Source organism: Myotis davidii, unplaced genomic scaffold, assembly GCF_000327345.1.
Source record: "Myotis davidii unplaced genomic scaffold, ASM32734v1 scaffold328, whole genome shotgun sequence".
Classification (NCBI taxonomy): domain Eukaryota; kingdom Metazoa; phylum Chordata; class Mammalia; order Chiroptera; family Vespertilionidae; genus Myotis; species Myotis davidii.
Genome location: NW_006300373.1, coordinates 3,639,991 through 3,645,455, shown reverse-complemented (window position 1 = coordinate 3,645,455; position 5,465 = coordinate 3,639,991). Strand labels below are relative to the sequence as shown.

Here is a 5,465-nt window from a genome sequence, read left to right as displayed (position 1 = left end):
ATAACCATGGACACAGACAATGGGGTGTTAAAGGGGGAGGGCAGGCTGCAGGGGGGCCTGGGGGGGCGGGAAGAGGACATATGTAATACTTTCAACAATAAAGAATTATTATTTTGTTTATTGCTTAAAGTATTAGAGATAGTAGAACATATGTCTCTTTTTTCCCCTATTGCCCTCCCCCCAGCCTCCCTCACACCCCAGGCACATGCCCTCTCCCCCCTAGTGTCTTGTGTCCATTGGTTAGGCTTATATGCATGCATACACGTCCTTTGGTTGCTCTCTTACCCATCCCCCACCCCCAACGCTCCCCTGCCTTCCCACTGAAGTTTGACAATCTGTTCGATGCTTCTCTGTCTCTGGCTCTGTTTTTGTCCATCAGTTTATGCTGTTCATTATATTCCACCAATGAGTGAGATCATGTGATATTTATCTTTCTCTGACTGGCTTATTTCGCTTAGCATAATGCTCTCCAGGTCCATCCATGCTGTTGCAAATGGTAAGAATTCCTTCTTTTTACCGCAGCGTAGTATTCCATTGTGTAGATGTACCACAGTTTTCTAATCCACTCAGCTGCTGATGGGCACTTAGGCTGTTTCCAAATCTTAGTAAATGGTGCTGCTATGAACATAGGGGTGCACATGTCCTTTCTGATTGGTGTTTCTAGTTTCTTGGGATATGTTCCTAGAAGTGGGGTTACCGGGTCAAATGGGAGTTCCATTTTTAATTTTTTGAGGAAATGTCAAAAACTTAAAAAAGATTACTTTTTAAAAAAGAATTTTAAAAAAAGAAATATCTCTCACCTTCGAAGTATTTTTTTTTAAGAAAAAGAATCTCTCCAGTAGTCACACTCCCCTCCTGCCCTCTAGGCCCTTCCCCATCCACCTGGGGAAACCCCCACTTCTAAACGCCCCGTGTGACCCCGTGCTCCCACTGCGGCTGTGTCCCCTCGGAAGATACCCCCCCACACACCTTCCACAGCCTCCCAGCCACATCACACTCACCAGCTGCCCGAGCTCTTTCTGAAACTCAAGTCTGTTCACCTCACTCTTCAGTCTAAAACCCCTGAGAGACAGCGACTCATCAATGTGATTTAATTAAGCCTGGATTTGAGGTCATTTTATTTTCTTCTTTGTCCTTCTCTTCACCTGACAACGCCGGCACAGTGAGCATGTGACATGTCAGCAATCAGAAAAAGACAACCCACAATTTCTTAAAAATCCTCTAATTTTTCCTAGATAATATTAAACACCTTTAGCCATTCAGACAAGACTCCGCCTGTCTATTTAACCATCTCTCTGGCTATTTTAATTCTTTCTGCAAACCCTCTACCACCTCCAAAATACGCTTTATTCTCTAGCAACACGGGAGCTACTCAGCTACGAATAGTTCCCTGAGTGCTTTGTGCCTCGGGACACCTCTGGGTTTTTAATATGCTGTTTTCCTCTCCCTCTCGTCTACCTGGAGGACTCCTATTCATCCTTCAAAGCTTCAGATGTCACCTCCACTGGGAAGCCTTCCCTGATAGCTACCTCCTGCAACAGAGGGAATGCCTTTCTACCACTTCGTATATCTATCTGTCCAATACAGCTGTCTGTGTGCCCTCCCACCAGCATGGGGACCGTGCCCAATACCATCTGTGCCACAGCTGGCGCTCCAGAAACATGTACGAAACAGCACCAGAGGCGGCCTCAATGGTTGGTTGGGTTTGGTGTCTTTGGTTGAGGTGGTTGATGTTGGATTCCTCCAGAAGCTGAACCTGAAACAAAGCACTGAATTTAGGTCATTGATTTAGGAGGCGGCCCCCTCGTAGCCCTGGTGGGTGAGCAGGGGTGGTGAGCGGGAAAGGGAAGGAAACGAGTGGAGGGGACGTGCAGAGCAGTTCCGGCTGTGGGCAGCTGGCCTGCGGCCTGCGGGGGCCTCTGGGAGGCAACATAAACCACGTCTTGGTCGGCGTATTCCCAGGCGAGCAAGCTGGGGTATTTAACCCGTGAAGGCTGCTCCGGCCAGCCTTTCCAGCCAGTCAGGTGTGTGGGCTGAGCACCCTCCAGTCCCCCCAAAACCAAGGCTTCCAGCAGCAGGACTGGCAGGAGGAAGCCAATGGGCCAGGTCTGCGTTGGCAGGAACAGTGAGTGACAGTGAGGGGGGTGTGGGCGGGACACTGGGAGTGTTTACTAAGGGATGGAGGAGGCACTCCCTCCCCAGGCCCCCCCACACCCCCCACACACACACACACACACACACACACACACACACACACCATCCGAGAGCCCATCAGCTGTCCTGAGACCCCTACCTGTGGCTCCCGAGACTTCCGGGCGACAGCGGTGAGGACACCAGCCGGGGCTGGGCCAGGGGACGGCGTCTCTCTCCATCTCTGATCCTGATTCCCGGCCCCTCCAAGGCCCAGGGGGCCATGTGGCTTCTCTCTGTGCCCTGCGTCCTGCCCTCCGGGCGGCCTGAGGCCAGTGGGTGGCAGGCAGCCGGAGCGTTATCAGAGCCACCGAGCTATCTGAGGAGGCGTCACTTCCACTTACCAGGGCACGTGGTGACACAGGCCACGGGCGCACGGCGGGGGCTGCGCTTTCGGTCCCGCGCGGGCCCTCTCCCTGAGGACGCCACGGCCCTGGTACAGAGGCTGGGCTTGGACCCCCAGGGGCTGTGTCCCGGCAGAGCCCGGGGGGTACCTGGAGCCTGCGCCCCCACTGCACTGTGCGGGGAGCTGAGGCCACAGAGGAGGAGCGGTTTGGTTGTAGATTTGGTTTTTTTGTTTTTGTTTTTCTTTAAATAATTTTACCATTTTCTATTTATTTATTTGAAATCCTCACCTACGGATATTTTCCCATGGATTTTTAGAGTGGAAGGGAGAGGGAGAGACATAGAGAGAGAGAAAGATGGATGGATGTGAGAGAGACCCATCGATTGGTTGCCTTCCGCATGCACCCAAACCAGGACTGGCAGCCTTCCCCGGAGGTACGTGCCCTTGACCGGAATCCAACCTTGGACCCTTCCATCTGCAGGCTGATGCTCTATCCACTGAGCCACACCGGCTAGGGCTGTTTTTTCTTTCTTGTTTTTATCTGTTTGTTTTTGGATGGGGGGTCGGGGCATAGACCTGGATATCCTTGCAGCAGCCCTGCCCTGGGCTCACTGTTACACGTGACACCGCATTCACAGACAGCATACACGTCTCTTCAACCGGAGACCCCCAGGAGCTGGAACTAGTCCCCCAAGGCACCTCCCACTCAAACTCCCGGGGTTCCCAGGCTCCCCCACCCCCACACCCCCACTCAGCTGTGGCTCAGGCCTTAGGCTGGTCTCTGCCGAGCTCGCTCCTCAGGGCTGCCACCCAGTGAGGGCCACACGGCTTGGCCGGGCTTCCGAGACCTCACAGCCACGGAAGGGCTTGGGGTCTCACGCGGAAGGAGAGGGGAGCCCTGGGAGAGAGGCTGGCCTGTGGCCCCAGGTCAGACGCTGGCTCTGAAAGGCTCCTGTCCGTCCTGACGTCCCCATCACACCCCCTGCCTGGGGCAGCCGCAGACTGGACCTCAAAGGTGCCTGGGACTCCTCAGGTCCCAGAAAATCAAGTAGCTTTCCTGACCTCCCCCTGCTGATCCGCCCACACATCTGCTCCTCCTCACTCCCTCATTCCAGCGGGGCACCCCCTTTTGGTTCCTCAGGATGAGAACCTCGGGGTCGGCCTTGGCTGCTCTTTCTCACACAGGAAGGAACACATCCTTTGAGGATGTGCGGTGCAGCCCAGCCGAGCCTCGCGGGCCCGTGGGAGGGGGAGCCAGGCAGCAGGGGCGGTGGTGCTGGGGGAAGAGAACAGGAGTGGCGGGCGGGGCGGCAGAAAGAGCACTGGGCTGGGAGTCAGCCCCCCTCCTCCCCCCAGGTCCTGACTGCCCTCTGCTGGGGAGGGAGGGAGAAAGGAGGGGTCCCTGGGAAAGGGACTCAGGCTCCTGGGAGGGAAGGGGGACCCTCTCGCTCCTCCGTGTTAGTCCCCAAATCCATCCTTGGCCTCAAGGGGGTGACGGAGCTATGGCGACAGGGACTCACACCTGGCTCACATCCCTCTCCAGGAGGGAGGGGGGTGTAGCCAGCTGACCCTCTGGATGGGCGGTCAGACTGGGATATCGGAGCAGGGTTGGGCTGCAGACCCCTCCATGCCCTGAGCGCTCTGTCAGGCACCTCTGAGACGATGGGGTGAAGCGTGGACTCTCCCAGAAATAGGAACAAACACCAGCATTTAAAAATTCAGTCTCACAGTTACCATACATAAGAAAACGTGTGTAAAACACGTATCGACAGTTTTAATACTATTCATGCTATGAACATACAAGAACCCCGTCCCCAGAATAGGAAATAGAGCATTTCCAATCCCCCACAAGACCCCGTAGGCCCCTCCCTCCGCATGTCCCTTCACCCTCCTCCCCACCCCTTCCCCCCGCAAGGTAGCCACTATCCTGAATTTAGCAAATATTCGTTTCTTTTTCTTTAGACATTTTTTAAAAACATTAAAAAATATTTTTATTGATTTCAGAGAGGAAGGGAGCAGGAGAGAAAGATAGAAACATCAACGATGAGCGAGAATTATTGATGGGCTGCCTCCTGCACGCCCCCCGCTGGGGATGGAGCCTGCAGCCCGGGCCTGTGCCCTGACGGGGAATTGAACTGTGACCTCCTGGTTCAGAGAGCGACGCTCAACCCCTGAACCCGGCTCTTTGTTTTCTTTACAGTGTTGGCACCTCTGAGTATGTTCCTGACAATACACACTGTTCCGGGTGGTCCTTTGGACTTTATAGAAAAGGAATCACGCCGTTGATCGTGTCCTGTGGCTTCTTTGGCTGCCGTAACGTTGTTGACATTCATCCAGGAGGATGGAGCTGCAGTGGTCCACGCTTCCTCGTGCAGTTGGGTTGTGTCTGGACTCTCCATTCTGCTCCGTGGGTCTGTCTGTCTGTCTGTCTGTGTCTGAGCAGTGCCACACGGTCTTAATTCACGTTGTCTTTTCTAGGTACAAACCTTCGGTGATGAGACGCGTCCCTTCTGGGAGCTAAGGTGCAGCACAGCGAATAGCCAACAGGACTGTGTTGTGCGTTCGCAGGTTTCAGACATGTCCGTGGAGGTCGCCGCTTCTTCCCGGAGACCCTTGGCCTCTTGGCCTTTCCCGGCTCCCACCTTTCTAGCACATCCTTGTCCACACTGAGCAAAAGACACAGCGACCTTCCCCGGGAGCGGGCTTCTCCCTGCGAGGTGAGAACGGGCGCCCTCTAGGGCCCGGAATGGAGAAACGCATCTTTGCGCTCACTGTGGAGGGGGCAGTCCCAGGAACCAGGATGGGGGGGGAGGGCGTGCCATGGGCCAGGAGCGGGTGGAGATGGGAACTGCACCCCCATCCAAGGACCCTCATGAGCCTTCAAGACAGCTGGTCCAGTGCGGCCCCAGACGCTGGGAGATGTTGCACA

The 5,465-nt window shown here is 54.9% G+C and overlaps 1 long non-coding RNA gene across 1 annotated transcript in view; it reads right to left on the bottom strand.

Moving 5' to 3' along the window:
• The window catches only part of LOC107185170, a 15,021-nt gene that overhangs the window by 4,033 nt on the left and 5,523 nt on the right, over positions 1-5,465 (bottom strand). Inside the window, exon 2 of the long non-coding RNA XR_001516087.1 lies at positions 1,500-1,504. This is a non-coding gene — a long non-coding RNA (uncharacterized LOC107185170). The remainder of the gene's footprint in view (positions 1-1,499; positions 1,505-5,465) is intronic.